This window comes from Mobula birostris, chromosome 9 (genome assembly GCF_030028105.1).
Source record: "Mobula birostris isolate sMobBir1 chromosome 9, sMobBir1.hap1, whole genome shotgun sequence".
Lineage (NCBI taxonomy): Eukaryota > Metazoa > Chordata > Chondrichthyes > Myliobatiformes > Myliobatidae > Mobula > Mobula birostris.
In genome coordinates this window covers 77,139,624-77,164,250 of record NC_092378.1, presented here as the reverse complement: position 1 = coordinate 77,164,250, position 24,627 = coordinate 77,139,624, and the positions used below count along the sequence as shown (strand labels likewise).

General features: G+C 42.9%; 1 protein-coding gene across 6 annotated transcripts in view; it reads right to left on the bottom strand.

Moving 5' to 3' along the window:
- fam49bb (family with sequence similarity 49 member Bb) overlaps positions 1 to 24,627 on the bottom strand; it is a 198,066-nt gene that overhangs the window by 163,008 nt on the left and 10,431 nt on the right. For 2 of the 6 annotated variants that reach the window (XM_072268287.1, XM_072268290.1), the window contains exon 1: positions 18,950 to 19,075. The exons of 3 other annotated variants lie outside the window; for them this stretch is intronic. The gene's annotated coding sequence lies outside the window, so the exon portion shown is untranslated. Of the gene's footprint in view, positions 1 to 18,949; positions 19,078 to 24,627 lie in introns of those variants that run through there. One more of the 6 variants, XM_072268293.1, reaches the window with a different exon arrangement.

Genomic DNA, 24,627 nt, shown 5'->3' with positions numbered 1-24,627 from the left:
ATTACATCATTCTCACAAGAAAGCCACAAAATCTCTTTGAGGTATGTAACAGAATTGACACAGTTCTTTGAGAAGAATGGCTTGGATGTGAGCAAAATTGTGTCCGTTGTCACCGGTGGGGTTCCGTCGATGGTGGGACAACACAAGGGCTTGCTAAGCAGGTTTGCCGCTGTTAACCCAGCACACTTGGCATTTCATTGCATTATTCACAAATCAGTGTTGTGCGCTAAACTGTGTGGGGAAATGAAAGAGGCGAAGGATACTGTGACGAGACTGGTAAATTTCGTTCGCGAGAGTTCTAGTCTGCAACATCGCCTTTTCGGAGCATTGCTGGAGGAAATGTCAGCAGAAAACAAAGATCTTTTGCTGCATAATGATGTTCGCTGGCTGAGCAAAGGCCGTGTGTTAGAGAGGGTGTGCGACCTGTGCGATGAGTTTATGTCATTTTTATCCAACCTGCAGAGCCAAAAAGCCCAAGGATTTAAGAGGTTTTTAAGTGACAACGAGGTGATGGCACATGTTCTTTTTTTGTATGACATCATGTCATCTAAATCAACTTAATCTGCAATTACAAGGCAACAACCACACTGTTGCGGACATGTACGAGCTGATTGAAGTTTTCTGGTCAAAGCTGAACCTTTAGGAGAGAGACATTCACGGGAGAAAGTTGCACTTTCCTCATCTGCTGGAGCATTGCAAGAAGAATGAAATGCAGGAGGATCCAGTGATGAAGGATTTCGTGACGAGCCTGGCAGAAAATTTCAGGGAACGATCTGAAAGCTCCCCTAAACTCTCAGGTGACATCCCCCTCTCCCTGAGACAGCCGTCCTCCGTTTCGGCTGACCGCCGGTGGACTGCAGAGGCCAAAAGGCTGGTGCCTTCCATAGATGAGGCAACTCTTCAGATGGAGGTCTTGGAAATGGGAACATCTGATTTGCTCAAAGCACAACACAAGGACATCAGGGTGAGTGACTTTTGGATCAACGTGGTTCCCCAAGCTCAATTCAAAAATACGAGAGCTATTGCAATGCTCCTACTCACACTGTTCCCCTCCACGTACATATGAGAGTCATCGTTTTCTTCAATGAACTCTATCAAGAACCAGGGCAGAAACAGATTGTCCAACATACATCTTGGCCAGTGCCTCAGGACTGCCACAACAGAATACAGGCCCGACATCAGAAGGATTGCCTCATCCCATCGCTGACACTTCTCTCACTGATTGGTGAGTGAATCAATTTATATTTGTCCATTTGTCAATCTTATTGTGGTATAATAATATTACAATAACAATAATACTGATAATTTCATTTATAGCTACACTTCGTACTTCAAATGCTACATAGCTTAACTAAAAAGAACAAATAGATTAAATGAGAGAACAGAAACAGTGGAAAAGGCAGAAGTACTAAAACTCTGTGTGGAAGAGAAGTGTTGTTTGTGTGGAAGAAAAGTGGTGAAGACTACCATGTTTTGTGTGTGTGTGTGTGTGTGTGTGTGTGTGTGTGCGCGTGCGTGTGTATGTATCACATGTATTTTAAGTCCCAGATGAGTTCTCAATGTGACAGCTGACAGCTGTGATCGCTAGAGTCATAATTAAATTTTGGACTTATTTTGTTTCAAGAGTGCATTTTTTTTCCTTGTGTGACCCACAACACAGGCTTTGAGAATCCCAGGCCTAAATTATTACTACTACTAATAATAATAAATAATAATAATGGTAATAGCAGCAACAACATCTGCCCATAAAACAACTTACAGGCGCAATGAAAAAAAACCCTGGATGTTTTGGCCCTTGGCTTGGCATGCTTGACATAATTTGGCCCTTGTGGAAAACTAATTGGGGAACCCTGGTCTAGGCAGTGACTTCAACCCAATCACCTATGCAGAGATAACAAATAATTGATACAACGTTGAGGATTCAATGTGAAATAAGAAAAGATGTCAAGCTGTGAAACATTTTCAGCAACTCTGATGATGGAATAATTCAGCAATACATTTGACGAAGGCTTGTCCAGTGTCCAAATGCCCACCAGTGTTCTTCTCTAGCCAGTGTCTCCTGCTGGCATACTGGCAATGAAAATAAAAGCCAAATATAAAACTGGCAACCCTAAAAACAATGAGAAATTTATAAAGTATACCCAAGACAAAAATTGCTAAACAGCTTTTTGACTCCCCCTTGCAGTTCTTCATCCTCCATGATATTGAGAATACAAGAAAAAGTCAAAGGGAAATGTTAGACTCCAGTAAGGAATGGATAAAAAGTTGCTGCTGCAGTTGTGGAGTTCCACGAGGAAAGAGAAACAGTCAAAAACATTATATATACATACACATATACATGTATACATATATGTGTGTGTGAGTGTGTGTGTGTGTTGGTTGCATGAAGTTGTGTGGCCATTAAGACACTGTGCTTAGAGCGAACAGTTTTTAAATAGCGTCAGTTGCGTGCATTTATGTTCAAAGAGCGGTGATTTTTTAATCACTAATAGTTAGTGAGAAATAAGCAACAGGATATTAGAATTGTTTTGCTCACTATAGTTTCAAGCATTCAGGCTTGGAGATGCCAGAAGCAGCCAGGGGTGAAAACTCACTATTTCACTACTTCAAGAAGTTAGGGTCCTAGAAAAATTTTAAGGCATTGACGATCATCTTTGTTTGAACCATCATATCTGACAATGACACATCATATCTTGTGTGGGAGAATTTTTAAAAGCAGAAAAGCTGTACTGGGACAATTCCAAACTCTCAACCTCAGAAGTCTGGGTTCAGTTGTACGAGTATCGTAACAAATTGGGGTCTTCCTTGCTTGCAGTGGATAACCATAACTTCTGTGCCCTATCATGCCCTTCATTTACCAAGAAGCACTCTTGGATCTCACTCACCCCATTCACCAGAGCTGACTTCACATGCTAGGACAGGTATATCCCTATTTCATCAGGGTATAAGGCCTGCTGACTATCCTCAGCTGGCTTAGCCCACCTGTTGAGGCGGTGTACTCGAGTGTAGTCACTGTTGCATGCAAACAGCGACTTGGAGCCATAGTGTCCGGTGGGAACCAAAAGGTAAGTGAGCTGCCCCAGAATGGACATGACAAGCCCCTTCACCAGAAGGGCAACTCTCCTGGACACCCCACACATGGCAGAATACAATGGATGAATTTCTCCATCGACAACCATTAAAAACTATTACACAGTTTCATAGTACTGTAGTAGCCTTAGTAGGAATCTAATTTTATTTTATTTTTTCTTTAAGTATATAATTTGCTACTCAGTTAAACTGTAGTTTGTCTTTTATATACATTTTTAATTATTTCCATAAAACTACAGCTAACTGGGACATCTGCTTAATTGGGCCAAAATGTACTGGACCCAATTAACCAGAAATGCAGATTATATATATATATATATATACACACACACACACACATATCTATTTCAAGATAGCACTGGAGATCATAAGACCATAAGATATACAAGCAGAAAGGTCATTTGGACCATCGAGGCTGCACCGCCATTTCATCATGGCATCATGGCTGACCCAATTTTCCTCTCAGCCCCAATCGCCTGCTTTCTCTCAATATCCCTTCATGCCCTGACCAATTAAGAAACCCCTGCCAATCAGCCAATGCTTTATACATGCTAGAATCTTTCCTGTAATAACATGGACTCGCAGCTTTTAAAGCAGCCTCGGGTGGCACTTGTGAATAGCCTTCTGAAAATCCCAGTACACAATATCAACTGATTCTCCTTTGTCTATCTTGCTTGTTGTTTCTTCAAAGAATTCCAACAGATTTGTCAGGCAACATTTTCCCTTGAGGAACCATGCTGATTTCAGCCTATTTTATCATGTGCCTTCAAGTATCCTGAGACCTCACCCTTAATAATCAACTCCAACATCTTCCCACCACTGAGGTCAGATTAACTGGCCTATAGTTTCCTTTCTTCTGCCTCTCTCCCTTCTTGAAGAGTGGAGTGACACTTGCAATTTTCCAGTCTTCCAGAATCATTCCAGAATCCAGTGATTCTTGAAAGATCATTACTAATACCTCTACAATCTCTTCAGCCACCTCTTTCAAAACTCTGGAGAGTACACCATCTGGTCCAGTTGACTTATCTACCTTCAGACCTTTCAGTTACCAGTTTCTCTTGTTATGGTAACTTCACACACTTCATGACCCCTGATACCTGGAACTTCCACCAAACTGTTAGTATCCTCCACAGTGAAGACTGATGCAAAATACTTATTCAGTTCATCTGCCATTTCCTTGTTCTCCATTACTACCTCTCAGTATCGTTTTCCAGCGGTCCAATATACATCCTTAACTTCCCTCTAAGCAATATAATTTTAAATCAACTTAATAATCTTCAGATCTCTCAATCGACTGAAGAACTCCACAGACCAAACAGGTACAGCACCTTTAAAAGGATGAAGTTTCATCGTCATGGCCAGAAATGAGACAAGGTGGGGAGACTACAAGTCGGGCTATAATGCAGAAGGTTGAGGCCTCCTCTACCCAGCATCATCTTGGCAAATATGCAGTAGCTGAAGAACAAAACTGAGGACCTGATGACAAGATCGCTGTATCAGAGGAAAATGACAGCCAGTTCTATTCTATGCTTGACTGAAATGTGTCTTTCTCCGGGAACACAGGATACAGCAATCAAATCTGAAGGCTTCTCGGTTTACAGAATGAACCAAACTGCTGATTCATAAAAGGCAAAAGGAGGATGTGTGTGCTTCACGATAAACTCTCAGTAGTGCTCTGATGTGGCAGTTTTGTCAAACTCATGTACCCCAACTTGGAAAACTTAATGGTTAAATGCCATCCCTTCTATTTATCTAGGGAATTTTCATCCATGATCCTCACAAAATCATTCAGTGTCTTCCACAGTTAGAATCCCCAGGTGAACCATGAGATCTGAAATCTGCTGAGAGGCAGACCAGGAGGCATTCATGTCCAGCGACAAAGAAAATTATAAGAGGTCCAGGTACAATTCTGGAAAGCCTTCCCATGGGCAAAGTAGAAATTTGGGAGCAAATTTGAAATCAATGAAGGATGCTCGATACTTGTGGCAAGACTGGGATACTATCACCTCTTATAAAGTTAAATCAAGCGACATAGGAGGCAGCAGGGCTTCACTTCCAGATGAGCTCAATTCTTTCTATGCTCACTTTGACAATCAAAACATGGAAGGACAATCACGAACATACTCAACTCACAAGGATCCCATGATTTCAGTCTGAGGCCAACATGCGAGCAGCCTTCAGGAGGGTGAACCCACAAAAAGCATCTGACCCAGACAAAATACCTGAGCAAGTACGCAAAATCTGTGATCAACTGGCTGGAGTGTTCACAGACCTTTAACCTCTCGATTCAGCATTCCGAGGTAACCATCTGCTTCAAGAAGGAAGAAGAAAACTTCAGAAGGAAACTAGAGGTCCATGAGCTAGTCCTCATCGGAGGATCAGAGGAGGAGAGGATTAGCAACTAAATACTTAGGTGTTATTATTTTGCAGAACCTGTCCTGGGCCCAGCACTTAAGTACACTTACGAAGAAAAAGCAGTCATGCCTCTACTTCCTCAGGAGTTAGCACAACATTTAAAATTTTGATAAACTTCAAACAAGAGAAAAACTACAGATGCTGGAAATCAAAACAATGTACACAAAATGCTGGAGGAACTCAGCAGGCCTGGCAGCATCTATGGAGAAGAGTAAACAGTCAATGTTTTGGGCCAAGATCCCTCATTAGTACTTCATCCAGTCCTGATGAAGAGAATTGGCCTGAAAAGTCGACTGTTTACTCTTTTCCATGGATGCTATCCAGCCTGCTGAGTTCATTTAGACAAACTTCTAAAAATGTATAGTGGAAAGAAAATCGACAGGCTGTATCACAGCCTGGTATGGAAACACCAATGCTTTGATCAGAAAATCCTCCAAAAAGTAGTAGCTATAGCCCAGTCTATCACACCCATCACTGGAAAATGATGCTGATGAGGTAGTAATGGCAGACAAAAAAATGGCAAATGAATTTAATAAGTACTTTGCATCAGTCCTCACTATGGAAGACACGAACAGTGTGCCAGAGGTCCATGAGTGTCAGGGAGCAGGAGTGAGTGCCATTGCTTTTACAAAGGAAAAAGTGCCAGACAAACTGAAAGGTCTCAATGTGGAATAGTCACCTGGACCAAATGGACTACATTCCAGAATCCGGAGAGAAGTTGCTGAAGAGATAATGGATGCATTGGTCATAATCGTTCAAGAATCACTTGGTTCTGGCATGGTCCTGGAAGACTAGAAGATTGCAAATGTCACTCCACCCTTTAAGAAGGGAAGAAGGCAAACGGAAGGAAATAATAGGCCAGTTAGCCTAACCTCAGTGGTTGGGAAAATGTTGGAGTCTATTATTAAGGATGAGGTTTCAGGGTAAAACAAGCCAGAGTCAGCATGATTTCTGTCAAGGGAGATCTTGCCTGAAAAACCTGTTAGAGTTCTTTGAGGAAGTAACAAGCAGGGTGGACAAAGGAGAGGCAGATGATGTCATTTACTTGGATTTTCAGGAGGCATTTAATAAGGTGCCACACATGAGGCTGCTTAACAAGTTAAAATCCTATGGTGTTACAGGGAAGATACTGGCATAGAAAGAGGAATGGCTAACAGGTAGGAGGCAGCAAGTGGGAATAAGGGGGGCCTTTTCTGGTTGGCTGCCAGTGACTAGTAGTGTTCCTCAGGGGCCAATATTGGGACTGCTACTTTTCACATTGTTTGTCAATGAGTTTAATAATGGAATTGATAGATTCCAGGCAAAATTTGTGGATGATACAAAGATAGGTGGAGAGGTAGGTAGTGCTTAAGAAGCAATGCGATTGCAACAGGACTTAAGACAAATTAGAAGAATGGGCTAAAAAGTAGCTGATGGAATACAGTGTTGGGAAATGTACCATAATGAATTTTGGAAAAAGAAACAATAGTGCAGACTATTCTCTAAATAGGGAGAAAATTCAAATATCAGGTGCAAAGGGACTTGGGAGTCCTCGTGCAAGACATCCAGAATGTTATTTTATAAGTTGAGTCTGTGTTAAAGAAGGTGAAGGCAAATTCACTGTTGGCACTTATTTCAAGGGGGATAGAATATAAAAACAAGGAGGTAATTCTGAGGCTTTATAAGACCCTAGTAAGGCCGCACTTGGAATATTGTCAACAGTTTTGGCCCCATATCTCAGAAAGGATGTGTTGTCATTGGACAGAGTCCAAAGGAGGATCACGAGGATGATTCTGAGAATGAAGGGGTTAACATACAAGTAGCGTTTGGCAGCTTCAGGTCTGTACTCACTGGAATTTAGAAAAATCCAGGGGGATCTCTTTGAAGCCTACCGAATATTGAAAAGATTAGATAACATGGATGTGGAAAGGATGTTTCCTTTAGTGGGGGTATCCAGAACTAGAGGGCACAGCCTCAAAATTGAGGGGTGACTTTTTAGGACAGAGCTAAGAAAGATTTTTTTTTAGGCCAGAGAGTAGTGAATCTGTGGAATGCTCTGTCACAGACTGCGGTGGAGACCAAGTTCATGAGTGGGATCCAGGATCAGCCATGATGGAATGGTGGAGCAGACTCAATGGGCTGAATGGCCTAATTCTGCTCCTATATCTTATGGTTAAAGCTCTTCCAACCATTGAACACATCTACATGAGATGATAATACAGGAATACAGCACCCATCATCAGAGATTCCTGCCACTGAGGCCATGCTCTCTTCTCACTACTGCCATCAGGAAGGTGGTACAAAAGCTTCGGGAACAGCTATTACCCCACAGCAATCAGGCTTTTGAACCAAAGGGGATAACTTCACTCAACTTCATCTGCCTCATCATAGACTCACTTTCAAGGACTCTTCATCTCATGTTCTCAATACTTACTGGTTTAGTTTTATTGTTTATTCTTTTTGTATTTGCACTCTGGTTGAATGCCCTAGTTGAGGGCTCTTTCATTGATTCTCTAATGGTTATTATCCTATAGATATTTTGAGTATGCCCACAACAAAGTGAATCTCAGGGTTGTAAATGATGACATATATGTACTTTAATAATAAATATACTATGAACTTTCACATACATATTTCTTCCAAAAATTTCAAAAAGCAATTTCAAAGCTTGATAGCCTTAAAGAAGAGAATGGATCATTATTGCCTTCACAGACCAAAATAGCCTTCCACAGTTTATCAGCTCCTTCTAAGAAAAAAAAACCCTGAGAAGCAACAGCGTGCTGGTTGAGTTGCATTTGGCTCAGTTGTACTAGATCAGTCTGAGCTTCATGAAAGTATGCCTTGCCATTCATCTAGCTGGTAGGATGTTGCAATCCACAGAGAAGAACATCATCACCCTCATTTCCAAGCAGATAGCGGAAGTGGAAGATATCAGAAAATGCAATTCTTCTCATTGCTTAATATGGATTGCAAGCTTCTGTCCAAAGTCACATCAATCTATTCACCCAGATCAAGCTTTCACCATCCTAGACAGAAAGATCTCAGACTGATTTACATTATTGAAGAATATGATCACCAATGTTTGGACAAGGTATGCTAAACAACTAGTTAATCAGCTTAGACCAGAAGGCCTCTCTAACAGTGTACACAATTGAAAAAAATGGATTTCGGAGAGAGAATGCACAATTGGATAGTACAGTTCTACACAGATCCCACATATTAATTAAGAGTTTGCTGGTGATACATCTCATGCACAGGTGGCCCCCATGTTACAGCCATTCGGTTGCAGATATGTGCCCTTACAGAATTCACAAATCACTATCCAACTCATACTTCTTCATGCACATGCAGATGAGGTGGCTTTGCAATATGGAAAATTGTGATACAGCCCATTTTCTAGAAACACAAACTCCTAACACAGGGATTCCTGCAATGAGAATGACAACATCTAAATCTACTACATTATGTCAAAGTTTTAACAGTAAGTCATACTTTTTGAAAAACAAAATGTAGTCTAAGACTTCACTGAGGCAGGTCTGCACTGCTTTTGTATGAGGTGTTAACAAGACATGATCCATCTACTCAGGTGGATGCAAAAAGATCCAAGGTCTAATCAGCTGAGGAGTTAACCTTCATCTTTTCCTATTCACTTGATCAATCAACATTAGTAACGGATTACTTGGCTATAATATTACTGGATGTGCAAGTTGAGCCAAAAAAATATTATTTTAATATAGATTGCATTTTGAGAATACTTTACGTCATACAAAGTACCTTCTGATGACTTGAAAATGCACAAGACAACATATATATATATACACACACAAACTTATTCAAATTGTTTGATATTAAGTACCAAAAACAGCCCAGAAAAAAGATTTTACTGCACAGAGGACTTGAAAAAGAATTGCAAATACAAACTAATGCAGTTGAACTACTTCACAATTAATATCATTAAATAAGACATCTAGAAGATACTAGCCTAAATAACAAATAACATGGCACCATTTGATAAAAAAAAAAGCTGATTAATAAATTATTAGCAGTCAATATAAAATGTGTAACCTTCAAAATCAAAACGATCTTCCAAGGTGCTAATCCAGCAAACCTCATACAAGGCAAAAGATGTATTTTTAAAAAAGCCATTTTAGGAAGAATTTCTCTGAAGTCAATGATAATTAAACAGATTCCAGGTGACTGAGAAACATAACAATACCACCCATTTGCAGTACATTCACATCCTAATCTAATTCAAAAGCTGCTGCCCATATGTATCAGATCATATTTTCTATTTCAAAACTCTCAATTAAACTCTTCAAAATCTACATTTATAATATAAATTCCAGGTACCGAAAGCCTATTATGTTCCTCAATTTACTAACCTATCCTTCAAAGATCAGCACTTCACATTACCAAGGACCATAATTAAATACGCCTCTACATAAAAATCAACCAAGACCCTTCTACAAAGCCATTCCAACATCTTTTGCATACGCAGCTTATGGCCAGGTCTGCACACCATCACAGACTTCAAAGCTAAATGCAGTGGAGTTTCCAACATCGTTGCCTCTCTCCCAGATGAGCTAAATCTTTTTTTTTACTCTCGATTTTAAATCTCCAACACTGAGCCTCTGAGGAGAGCCGAAGAGACCTGCAGCTTGGTCATCTATGAGGCTGAAGTTCACAGCTGCAAGGCTGCAGGACCAGACAGCATCCCAGGTCGGGTACTCAGAGTATGCGTGGCACAACTAACTGGCAGGTGTGTTTAAAGTCATTTTTAATCTCTCCCAGTGTAGACTCCTTCCTATTTCAAAACATCCACTATTGTTCCTATACCTAAAAAGACTAAGGTAACATGTCTGAACTGGCATCCTGTCGCACTCACCTCAATAAGCAAATGCTTTGAGAGGCTGGTCAAGGACTACATCTGCAGCTTGCTACCACCCACACTGGACCCCCTACAATTCACCTACCGACACAACCGATCGACAGATGATGCAATAGCCACTGCTCTACACACTGTCCTTACACATCTGGAGAAGGATGCTTACGTGAGAATGCTGTTCTTGGACTACAGTTCTGCATTCAACACCCATATTCCCTTCAGCTTTGACAAGAAGCTCAGAGCTTCTTCACCCTCAACCTTCACCCTGCCTTGTGCAGCTGGATCCTGGACTTCCTGTCATATCGCCGGCAGGTGGTAAGAGTGGGCTCCCACACCTCTGCCCCTCAACACAGGAACACCCTCAACACAGGAACCCCCTCAGGGCTGTGTCCTAAGCCCCCTCCTTTACTCTCTGTGTACCCATGACTGTGTCACCACCCACAACTCCAATCTGCTAATTCAATTTGCTGACAACACTACACTGATTGGTCCAATGTCAAAGAATAATGAGGCAGCCTACAGTGAAGAAGTCATCACCCTGACACAGTGGTGTCAAGAAAACAACCTCTCCCTCAATGTCGCAAAAAAACAAAGAAACTGGTTGTGGACTACAGGAAGAATGGAGACAGGCTAACCCCTATATCAATGGATCTGGGGTTGAGAGGGTGAACAGCTTTAAGTTCCTCAACATACACATCACCAAGGATCTCACATGGACTGTACATACCGGCTGTGTGGTGAAAATGGCACAACAGCTCTTCCTTCAACTGTCTGAGGTGAAAAAGTTTGGTATGGGCCCCCAAATCTTATTAAGAACTTTCTACAGGGGCACAATTGAGAGCATCCTGTCTGGCTGCATCACTGCACTTCCTTCAATCGCAGGACTCTGCAGAAAGTGGTGTGGACAGCCCAGCACATCTGTAAATGTGAACCTCCCACTATTCAGGACATTTCCAGAGACAGGAGCGTAAAATAGGCCTGAAGGATCATTGCAGACCCGAGTCACCCCAACTACAAACAGTTCCAGCTGCTACCATTCAGGAAACACTACTGGAGCATTAAAGCCAGGATCAACAGGTTCCTGGACAGCTTCATCCACCAGGTTATCAGACTGATTAATTCATGCTGATACAATTGTATTTCTATGTTATATTGACTGTCCTTTTGTATATACTATTTATAAATTGCACATTACACATTTAGACCAAGACATAATGCAAAGATTTTTACTCGCCATGTATAGAAAGGATGAAAGTAATAAAGTCAATTTAATTCAATTTAAGACTAACCAAAGTTGTATTCTCACTTCTTCTCCACAGTAATCTCAAGTACATTGATGAGAAAATTTGTACATGCTGGAAATCCAAGCAAAACACACAAAATGCTGGAGGAACTCAGAAGTCATGCAGCATCAATGGAAAAGAGTAAATTATCAATGTTTCAGACCAAGACCCTTCATCAGGCCTGGAAAAAAAAGGTGGGGGTAGGGAAGGAAGTAGTACAAGATAGTAGGTAATAGGCGAAACCAGGAGAGGGGGGAGGGATGAAGGAAAGAGCTGGGAAGTTTATAGGTGAGAGATAAAGGGCCGGAGAGGTTTAATCTGATAGGAGAGGGTAGAAGACCCTCAAGTGCCTGTCAATTTTATTTGAAATGTGTATTGCCCAGCTTCAAGCCAATACATTTTGAAACGGCAATTTTTTAAAATGTAGTTCTAGAGAAAAACATTCAAACACTCAAAACACACTTTTCGTCCCTCTTCCCTCCGGGAGAAGGCTCAGGAGCTTGAAGACTTGTACGGCCAGATTTGCGAACAGCTTCCTTCCAACTGTGGTAAGACTGCTGAACAGATCCTGACCCAGATCTGGGCCGTACCCTCCAAATATCTGGACCTGCCTCTTGGTTTTTTTGCACTACCTTCCTTTCCCTATTTTCTATTTATGATTTATAATTTAAATTTTTACTATTTACTATCGATTTGTACTCCAGGGAGCATGAAGCGCAGAATCAAATAGCGCTGTGATTATTGTACGCTCTAGTATCAATTGTTTGGCGACAATAAAGTAAATTAGTTTACGGGTAATGTTTTTCAAATGTACTTCACATATGAATCAACCCGTCTATAGGGATTCAAGAGCTTAAATTGTAAATTTCAACCCTGCTCATTTTCCAGTTTTTCCCCCCTTGAACGCTAGCAATGGAGAAAAATGCACTATGAAAGTTAGGAATCTTATCTTGTCCCTGTCAATCTCTAATATTCAACGCATTGCAACATTTGAAATCACATGACATTCAGGTAGAAGAGCCAAAATCATCTAGCTTTTGCAGAATACTGAGAAAGAAAAAAATTCATCATTGGAATTAAGTAATTTAACCCATAGCTTCTGATGAGCTAAGCATAAAATTTACAAACAAATCCAGGTACAGTTGGAAAAGTGCCAACATACCATTTCTTGCAATTTATGCTGTAAAAAAGCAACAGTGTGCTAAGAATAAGGTTTTTTTTAAAACTTGTCAAATGCTTCTAGAGACATAGCTGCATCCCTCTATTTTAGGAATGCTTTTATTGTATTGCACTGTTAAGACAGATACAAAATATTTGTTTAACATCAGCTACCAGGAAATCCATATTTTCAACTTTTCACTTTACCTACTCACTGAAGCTCTCAATCCATTTTTATATTCCTTGCCATTTGGCACAGATATTCCATTTCCTCCTGTATCATCCTTTGCTGGTCCCTAAAATCCAGCCAAGTTTCAGTTCTACTACTCTTATTTATTACTTAATAAGCTCTTTCTTTTAATTTGCCAGTGCACTGATCACTCCCCCCACCCCACAGAATTTTTGGATCAAATAGTGCTGACTTCTAGCCAGCAGTTTTGAACGTCAGCTCATTCAAACCTCTGCGTACAGAAAAAGTGAAAGCAGACAAGAATCACAGGAGGCAAGTCCAAGCAGCAGACTAGGCAATGGGACAATTCAGCCCCTTAATTTTCAATAAGGTATATATTCCTTGAATATTATGAACTTTTCTTTAAGCTTGTCACTACATACTTACTGTTAAAAATCTAAATTTACCAATCTACTTTAGCCATATACTTGTATAAAAATTTTTAAAAGTTCAAAGTAAATTTATGATTATACCATTGAGCTTACGTTTTTCACTCTCAAACTAAATATGAAAATCTTTTATATAATTAACAATCTTTCCAAAAGCTATCCTTTACTATAAGATTACCAACTAATCCTACGTTGCTGCACATGTTCGGACCGAAAATAGACTGCTCCCCGATTGGTTATAAAATGCATTGTTCTTGGAAACAGACTCAAATCTATTCCATGAACTCATTCTCAGGATAGCTTTTGCCATTTTGATTTGCCTGAGTTTTTGTAAGATTGAAGATTTTATTATTTGTCAAATGATAGACTGCCCTCAGTGTGAATAGGGGAAGGGGAAGGCGGATAAGGGGTGTGAAAATGAGAATGCATCTTTAATTATCTGTTAATATTATTGTGCTAATATTATTAGACATGCTGTATGTGATATCTCTCTCTCTCTCTCTGGCTATCCATCCCATAGGATGATGATGGTTCCTTTCAGTCAGTTAGCGGGGTGGTACCCCACTCAGAAAGGAACAGTGTGTGCGTGAGTGGATTTTAGGTGAGTAGGGGGTTGCACAGGTCCAGATCCACCCTCTCGACATCCCCTCCCAGATCCAGCCGCATGGTGGGGTCCGAGACGGCTGTGGGAAGTTCTGGTGCAGTGAATGGCCAGACCAAGCTTCAATGCAAGAGATGCCCTTTCCGCGCTTCACCACACATGTTTGCTAGATGGCCGTTGACCCTACGAGAGGGTTCATCCACCCTTTGACAGGTATTGTTTTTCATCCTGCAGGGTGTCTAGCCACCCGCCTCATCAGGCAAGCCTGGTGAGGGAGCCGGTTTAGTCGCCGACCACCCGACCATGCGACAGGTAGTACTGGGTTACATGGTACCAGTAGCACTCAGACGAGTGACCTGACCAGATAGACCCACTGCGTTTTCCATCATGGTCCCGGGAGAGCAGTATTTCGTCTAGCTGTATATGAGTGCGGTTCAATGACAATAACCTTGAACTTGAACTACAGCACATCTACCTTCGAACTTGTTGCCTGTAAGGTTGCCAATAAAGTTGCCCGTGGAATCGTAAAACAGACCATTTGAACAGAAACTCTATTCTTTGAAGATTCTAAACCTGAACACTGTCCCGTTTATTCTTTAATAACAACCTACATATCTCCTTTTTCATGCTGCCTATCCTTGGTCATCTTGCAAATACTCTCAGTGGCCACTTTATGAGTTATCTCCTGTACCTAATAAAGTGGACAATGAGTGTATGTTTGTGTTTTTCTGGGGCTGAAGCCCATCCACTTCAACATTCAACATGCTATGACTTCAGAGATGCTCTTCTGCAACACTACCATTGTAATGCATGGTTATTTGAGTTACTATCACCTTCCTGTCAGTTTAGACCAGTCCAGCATTTCTCTTCTGCCTCTCTTATTTTCGAGGCATTTTCGCCCATAGAACTGCCACTCACTGGATTTTCTTATCGCTTTTCGCAACATTCCCTGTAAACTCTAAAGATTGCTGTGCATGAAAATCCCAGAAATCAGCAGTTTCTGAGATACTCAAACCACCCTGTCTGGCACCAACAATCAGTCCACGGTCAAAGTTACTTAGATCACATTTCTTTCCCATTCTGATGTTTGGTCTGAACAACTGAACCTCTTGACCATGTCTGATGCTTTTATGCATTGGGCTCCTGCAACATGATTAGCTAATTAGATATGTGCATTAAAGAGCAAGTGTGTAGGTGTACCTAATAAAGTGGCCACTAAGTGTCCCCCCAATGGATATTAGATCATTCCCGTTTATTCCAGTGTTTTGCCATTTCAACATACAGAGTAGTAGCCTGAAATGTCTTTCCTATTTTTCAGACTGTACTCATTTCTTGCTGAATAATTTACATAATGTTTCACCTATCCCTATCACTCTCTTACCGTTACTATACCACTCTGCTATTTCGGCTCTATCAAAAAATATATACAGGTTTCCCCCACTATCCGAAGGTAGAGCGTTCGTCTGAAATGGTTCGTAAGCTGGAATGTCCTAAAGTGAATAAGCAATTACCATTTATTAATATGGGAAACATTTTTGAGCGTTCCCAGACCCAAAAAATAACCTACAAAATCATGCCAAATAACACATAAAACCTAAAATAACAGTAGCATATAGTAAAAGCAGGAATGATATGATAAATACACAGCCTATATAAAGTAGAAATACTTTTCTGCAGCAATGTCTAGCGCAGCAAAAATCTCACAGAAGCACCTTTGGCGGAAGCGCTCTCGGCAGAAACACTCTCTCCAGTAACCTTAAAGCTATGAAGCTGCCAAATCATACCAAATAACACATAAAAATACACAGCCTATATAAAATAGAAATAATGTATGTACAGTGTAGTTTCACTTACCGGAATCGGGAAGACTCCAATAAATTGCAGTTTCGTCACAGTTAACACTTGCTTATACGAATAACCACCTGACGCAATCGGCAATCGCCTATGATCTGGGCCAACATTTACGTGCCAAGCGGCACCTAATTAATTAGCTTGTTTATTTCAGCTTTTTTCTTAAAGATGTGCTGGGTGCGTTCCAACTACCGCTGCATTCTGCGTGGCAATGTATCGGTCCACGGACCGGAGGTTGGACACCACTGCTTAAACTATGAAGCTGCCCTCGCCTCAGAAACCGATCAAACCACCCATAACTACCTTTAAGTTCCACTTTCGCAACACTTTTATTACCATTGTCCAGTGCTTTCTGCTTATTAAAAAGACTGACTGATTTCTTCTTAAGTAAAGAAAACTTAACGTTACACCACGCTTTCTACACCCATCAATCCACTCAAGCAATAGACTTTCCATTTTATCCATTATTGGATGCCCCTAATACCTCTCACCTGAACCAAATTTTGTTTAAAAGCAGAATACATTTCAGATAGAGAACTGATATATTTGAAAGATATTAAAGGTATACAGAAATGGGAATAGTGAAGAAAAAGTGGTTGTGAAACAAAATATCAAATATGATCTTGTGAAATAGCAGAGCAAAACAGGCAGGAGGATTGAATTACTTACCTCTGCTTCTATCACTTATGTTTTTGTGATTGGTCAACACCTGAACTGATTTTCAAATGAAGTCTGTCCTAATGATACAACTCTCTTTTCCTAGTGGTTATGCCCCTACTCCATAAATGTAAACTATCTTGACCCACATTAACTTTGCTGTCCCTATAACACTGTGCAGATATCCACGTGGTTCAAGCAGTGGTCCAAAGACTGTTACATAGACAAAGAATATTGAATCCTTGCTTTCTGCTCAAAATTTCTGTCTAACCTCTAGGAAATGAACAAGTCGCCAAAAGAAATTGGTATTAAAGTTCACAACTGTAAAAAGTAGCTGCATTCTCACTGCCATCAGTATTTTTGTCCACACTCATAGAAGCAGCAAATTCATACACCTTTCCTCTCCAACTCCTACCTCCAGACACAACTCTCTAACGACAACACAAGCAGCTTATTGGCAAGGTCTGCACACCATCACAGACTTCAAAGCTAAGTGCAGTGGTGCTGCCAACATTGCTGCCCCTCTCCCAGATGAGCCAAATCTTTTTTATGCTCAGTTCAATGTTGCCAACACTGAGCCCGAGGAGAGCCACCGATGCGACCTACACCTTGGTCATCTCTGAGATTGAAGGACGCAGGTGTTTCCAACAAGTGGACAGTTGCAAGGCTACGGGACCGGATGGCATCAGGTACACAGGATGTGCGCAGCAGGTGTGTTTAAAGACATTTTTAATCTCTCCCTCTCCCAGTGTTGAGTGCCCTCCTGCTTCAAAACATCCACCATCGGTCCTATGCCTAAAAAGACCAAGGTAACATGCCTGAACGACTGGTGTCCTGTCACATTGACCTCATGAATAAGCAAATGCTTTGAGAAGCTGGTCAAGGACTACATATGCAGCATGCTACCACCACACTGGACCTCCCTACAATTCACCTACCAACACAACCGATCGACAGATGATGCAATAGCCACTGCTCTACACACTGTCCTTACACATCTGGAGAAGGATGCTTATGTAAGAATGCTGTTCTTGATCTACAGTTCAGCATTCAACACCACAATTCCCTACAGCCTTCACCCTGCCTTGTGCAGCTGGATCCTGGACTTCCTGTCAGAACACCAGCAGGTGGTAAGAGTGGGCTCCCTCACCTCTGCCCCTCTGACCCTCAGCACAGAAGCCCCTTAGGGTTGTGTCCTAAGCCTCCTCCTTTACTCTCTGTATACCTATGACTATGTCGCCACCCACAGCTCCAATCTGCTGATTAAATTTGGTGATGATGCTGTATTGATTGGCCTTATCTCAAATAACGAGGCAGCCTGCAGACTATTTACTTGTATTTCTATGCTATATTGACTATCCTGTTGCACATACTATTTATTACAAATTACTATAAATTTCACATTTAGACAGAGACGTAACATAAAGATTTTTACTCGTGTGTGCAGGATGTAAGAAATAAAGTCAATTCAATACCTCCCACCATCCTCCTTCCCCTAACAACCCACCTGCCTTCCCCTCCTCTCACACTCCCCTCCCATTCTCCGTCCTGCCCTCACCTGATCTCGCACCTCCCCCATTCTCCAATCCTGATAGCCCAATCTTTCCTCCCCACTCCAAGCCACCACTCACCCATCTCCACCTCACAATTACCATCTGCCCCCTTCCCTTTCTCCCCTCTATCTGCCTTCCTGTAGTCTGTCCACCTTCAACCACTAGTACCTCCCTATCTTCCCTTTCTTGACTACCCTTTGCCCCATCCCCGAATTTGTCTATCCCGTTGCACTCCCTTTCCCAGTTCAAATCCACACCCTCCCGCACTAACATCCTCCACCTTCTTCTCATCCATTCACATGCTCCACCCCCACTTCCTCTACCAACCCCTCCTCCTACACACCCTCAATTCTCTATCTCCCGCTCCTGCCCCCACCCAGCTCCTTCCTCTGCCCCTCATCCCTTCTTCCACTGTTCATCACCTTCTGACTTCCCTCATCTGCCTCCTCACCACCCGAACCATTACCCCCACACCCAGGGTCTCTTTCACCTGAAGCCAGGAATAATTCTCCTTTACGCCACAACCACCCCGTCCCACCACCATCCCTCAGCTGAGTGACGATTTCCCAACCTCCTCCCCTTCCATCCCACCACCATCACCCCACAAAGAGCTGAGCCGCTGCTCCAAACGCCGGGCAGCCGTTCACAATGGAAACGCCGCGCCGATCAGCGTACCACCGGACACCTCGACCGGCCGGGTCACCCCTTGCCATCAGCCACCTACCGAGCTCACCCCTCACCGGGGACAGAAGCCTGCCGGCTGTTCTGAAGCTCCCGCCGCCCTCCCCTAACCACCAACACACACCCACCACCCTGGCTCTGAAGCGATGGTGAGGCCGCGCCGGCCGCTCTCTTTTACCTGCGACCCAAGCTCTATCGCAGACGCCTCATCCTCCCGGTGGCCCGGTCCCAAAATCCTCGGGCCGCCGTCGCCGCCTCCGCCGTTAACCGCGCCGCTGCCTCAGACACGGCCGTACCCGCCGCACGCCGCCGGCGCGCTCCCGCTCATTTGCGCTGTGCAGGCCTCACGCGTCTCTGTGAGTGAGCGCGCAGGCGGACACACCTGCTCCCCACAGTTTCCTCCCTCCACCCCCTCCCCTCTCCTTCTCCCTCCACCTCTCCCCGCCCTCCTCCTCCTCCCACCTCCCCGCCCCCCTCGTCCCTCCTCCACCTCCCCTCTCCTCTCCCCCTCCACCTCCCCTCTCCTCTCCCCCTCCCCCCTCCACCTCCCCGCCCCCTCACCCCCACCCCTCGCCCCTCCCTCCCACCTCTCCCCTCCACTCTCTCCCTCCCCACTCCACCCTCTCCCCCTCCCTTCCACCCTCTCCCCCTCCCTTCCACCCTCTCCCCTTTCTCCCCTTCCATCTCCCCAACCCCTGCCCCCTCCCCTTTCTTCCCCCTTCCCTCTCCCCCAACCCCTGCCCCCCTCCCCTCCCCCCTCTCCCCCCTCCCCTCCCCCCTCTCCCCCCTCCCTCCCCCTTCCCTCTCCCCCAACCCCTGCCCCCCTCCCCTCCCTCCCCCCAAGGTGCAGGAAATTGGCGGCGTGCTGTGTATGGGCCGAATCGAGGCGCTGGGCCTAAGAGTGGAGAACAAGCCAATGTTCAGCTCTTGCTGGAGCAGGCTTGAAGCGATTCAATGGGGCAGAACTGAGGTGAAGCAGAGTCAAGCCAGTGGGGCCTGGGCCCGGGCCCGGGCCAGTGAGCAAGCAAAGACCTGAGGTTTGATTGATTTAAGTACCGGGCCAAATTGTAAAGGTTGGGTACAGGCTGAATTGAGGTGGCAGAGCCCAGGCCAGAGAATGTATAAGAGTAGCAGGGCCTGACTCTGAGAGCAAGAGCAACCCAAGGTTTGGACGATTTAAGCACCAGGCCAGATTGAAAAGGACAGGATGTCAGGGCTGAAGGCGAGGGTTGGGTCGGTTCAGCTTGCTGCTCCGCAAGGATTACTCATCTCTGTGCTGAACTGAGACTGTGGTCTGCAACTAACAGGCTCTTGAATCGGCTATAGTGATGACTGGCTTGGTGGCTGTGGATTCACTTTCCTGAACTTCAGTTCTGAATGTTATTTACTTACTTATATTGTTTGCACGATTTGTTTTTTCTCTGCACATTGGATGTTTGGTGGTCTTTTTTTTAAAATGGGTTCTATTGGGTGTCTTTGTTTTATGACTGCCTATAAGGAAACAAATCTTCAGGTTGTATATACTATACATACTTTGATAATAAATGACTTTGTACTTTGTACGGGAAACATCCTTTCCACATCTAGGCCTTTCAACATTTGAAAGGTTCAATGAGATTTCTTCCCCACTCTCCCCTCCATCATTCTTCTAAATTCCAGAAATTACAAACCCAGAGCCATCAAACGATCCTCACATGACAAGCCTTTCATTCCCAGAATCATTTTAGTGAACTTCCTCTAAAACCTCTCCAATGTCAGCATATCTTTTCTTAAATAAGGGGCCAAAAACTGCTCTCACTACTCATCAGTGCCTTGTAAAACCTCAGAATTACATCCTGGTTTTTATATTCTAGTCCTCTTGAAATGAATGCTAACATGGCATTTGGCTTCCTTACCACCAACTGAACCTGCAAGTTAACCTTTAGGGTATCTTGCACGAGGACTCCCAAGTCCCTTTGCTCATTGGATTTTTCAATTCGCCCCCCATTCAATTTTCCCCCTTTTATTCCTTCCACTGAAGTGTATGACCATACACTTCCTGACACTGTATTCCATCTGCCACTTTCTTCTCCATTCTCTTAATCTGTCTAAGTCTTTCTGCAGACACCCTGCTTCCTCAAAACTACCTGCCCCTCCACCTATGCTTTATATAGACTGCAAACTTGGCCACAAAGCCATCAATTCCAGCATTCAAATATTGACATATTATGTAAAAAGTGGTTCCAACATCGACCCTGATGGAACATCACTAGTCACCGGCAGCCAATCAGAAAAAGCCCTCTTCATTCTGACTCTTTGCTTCCTGCTAATCAGGCACTGTTCTATCCATGCCAGTATCTATCCTGTAATACCATGGCCGTTTATCTTGTTAAGTAGCCTCATATGTGGCACCTTGTCAAACACCTTCTGAAAATATAAGTACACAACTTCCACTGATTCTCCTTTGTCTATCCTGCTTTTTACTTCTTCGGTGAATTCCAACAGATTTGTCAGGCAAAATTTCCCCTTTAGAAAACCATGATGACTTGAGCCCATTTTATCATGTGTCTCCAAGTACCCTGAAACCTTATCCTTCACAATCACCTGCAACATCTTACCAAGCACTGAGGTCAGGTTAACTTGCTTATAATTTTTCTTCTGCCTCCCTCCCTTTTGACGAGTGGAGTGACATTTGCAATTTTCCCGTCCTTTGGAATGTAACGTAAGCAAATAAGATTCATGCAGATTGGCAAGAGGGTCAGCATGGCCATGGTGTGCCAGAGGGTCGTATCCATGCCAATTACTAGTACAGACTGGTTAGGCCAAATGCCATTTCAGTACTATAACTTTGTGTAAAGAAGCAGAAACAGTGCTTTCCCTGATTCATCTTCATGTATATCATTGACAACCCATAAGTGGTTTAAAGTAAACCAGCACAGCACAGAAACAGGACCTTCGACCCATCTAGTTCATGCCTAACTATTATTCTGCGCCTGGACTAGAATCCTCCACACCTCTCCCAAAAGTCATCAAATGTCAGGAGTGGGGTATTCTTAGAGAAATAATACATCTAATGCATATCTTAATCGTACAACAGGCATTCTGCATGCATAGACTTAAATGTCACATTATTCCACTGGTCAAAATCTATATAGGGGACAGGAACTAAACCAGTTATTCTATTAAAAAAGTAGATCTTAATAGCCCAGCAAATACAATTACAAAAATATTAGCATTCAAATTACTCAGTTTGATTTTGCTTTAGTTTTTATGGTACTTTTTAGACAATATGATTAATCTTCCCCATTGAAGATGGTCTTTCAAAACCTCAGTACTTTAACCTCTACAACCAGCTTAGTTTGTTATTTGAAGTGGACAAGGACACAAATGCCTGCAATTCCCACAACACCAACCGAGGATGTGCGAAGTTTGATAAACAAAATTTCTAATTATTAAGTGATTAATTTTCACCTGATAGAGAGCCTTACCCAGTGAAAGAGTATGAATACAGAACGCGTGGCTGCAAAGTGTTTATATAAACCACAACCTTAAAAAAAGTTTATAAATATGCATTTCTTTCCTTCTTTGTTCTGCACAAAATTTTTCCAGCTCAGAGTCATACAGCACAGAAACAAGTCCTTCAGCCCAACTCACCCATTCTGACTATTATCCTGTCCCTCCTGTGTATTTAATATTTCATTAATATTTGAGTAATCTTGTAAATATGTTGCTGATTAAGCATTCTTTGCTTAAGTAATTCATTACAGGTTATATGTAAAAAGCGAATTGCCTACATCGTGACACTACCATGTGATGTGATTGTCTCACTTAGGGTGAAAAAGAAACTAAAACTCGCATCTCAGACTCTCCAACTTTTCCTTTTAATTATTCAAATATCTTTTAAATGTTGCTATTACACCAGTACACCCAAGATGTCAAAGCAAGAGGCATAGATAGAGAAGACAGCACTTTTCTCCCAGGATGAAATGTCTAATACTAGAGGGCATGCATTTAGGGTGACAGGGGATAATTTCAAAGCAGGTGTGTGGGGCAAGTTTGTTTTTACACAGAGAGTGGTGGGTGCCTGGAATACACTGCATGGGGAGGTGGTAGAGGCAGATACATAAGGGACTTCAGAGATGTTTAGATAGTCAGTTAGAGTGCAAGGAAAATGAAAGGATGCATACATTCTGTTGGCGGAGGGGATTGTTTAGTTGGCTATTTGATTACTAATTTAATTGGTTTGGCACAACGTTGTGGGTGACAGGCCTGTACCTGCGCTGTACTGCTCTATGTAAGTTAAGAACATTTTGGAAGCACTAATTATAATTTTACAAATCATAGTCATGAATCTCAGGAGACATATACATACTTCGATAATAAATTTACTTTGGATTTTAAATCTGACACTTTAGCTCAGGCCTGCTCTCTCTAAACATGCCACCTGATGTGTAGGGCATTTCAGCACTTTAGGTTTTTAAGCTTATTTCAAAAAAATCTTCTTTCCAATTCAGGAACGGTTTCTTTAGGTTGGGAAGTTAAGCATATCACTCAATTATTTAAGAGAATAGCAACTGGTAGAAGTACGGTATTGCTACATTGCTCCAGAGACTCCAGCACTGTGTAGAGCTTGTTCATTCTCCCTGTGACTGTGCAAGGGTCCTCCAGCAGTACTGATTTTCTCCAAAATCCCAAAGACATGCTGGATAGTAGATTCATCTGCAATGGTGTAAAATTGCCAAGTGTATTGTTGAGCGTCGTTGAGTCATTTTAAAACAAGATGGAAAATAAATTTTAGATAACTTTTGAGTGAAGGGTTCAGATCAAATTGACCAAGGGTGCTCTAATGAGCAATCAGTGAAACAGAACAAGACAAAGGTGGCCACAATAGCATATGAAGCCAAGAACAACAGATGTTGGAAATCTGAAACAGGAACAGACATTGCTGGAAGCACTCAGCAGGTCAATTAGTATCAGAGGGGAAAGGAACAGAATCAACATTTCAGATCAAGGACCTTTCATCAGAAACAGAGAAATGAGAGAGCAAACAACAGGAATTCTGCAGATGCTGGAAATTCAAGCAACACACATAAAAGTTGCTGGTGAACGCAGCAGGCCAGGCAGCATCTCTAGGAAGAGGTGCAGTTGACGTTTCAGGCCGAGACCCTTCGTTGGGACTAACTGAAGGAAGAGTGAGTAAGGGATTTGAAAGTTGGAGGGGGAGGGGGAGATCAAAAATGATAGGAGAAGACAGGAGGGGGAGGGATGGAGCCAAGAGTTGGACAGGTGATAGGCAAAAGGGATACGAGAGGATCATGGGACAGGAGGTCCGGGAAGAAAGACAAGTGGCGGGGGGGGGACCCAGAGGATTGGCGAGGGGTATATTCAGAAGGACAGAGGGAGAAAAAGGAGAGTGAGAGAAAGAATGTGTGTATAAAAATAAGTAACAGATGGGGTACAAGGGGGAGGTGGGGCATTAGCGGAAGTTAGAGAAGTCGATGTTCATGCCATCAGGTTGGAGGCTACCCAGACGGAATATAAGGTGTTGTTCCTCCAACCTGAGTGTGGCTTCACCTTTACAGTAGAGGAGGCCGTGGATAGACATGTCAGAATGGGAATGGGATGTGGAATTAAAATGTGTGGCCACTGGGAGATCCTGCTTTCTCTGGCGGACAGAGCGTAGATGTTCAGCAAAGCGGTCTCCCAGTCTGCGTCGGGTCTCACCAATATATAAAAGGCCACATCGGGAGCAGCGGACGCAGTATATCACCCCAGCCGACTCACAGGTGAAGTGTTGCCTCACCTGAAAGGACTGTTTGGGGCCCTGAATGGTGGTAAGGGAGGAAGTTTTGACTGTGGAATGATTGTTGGTGCCAT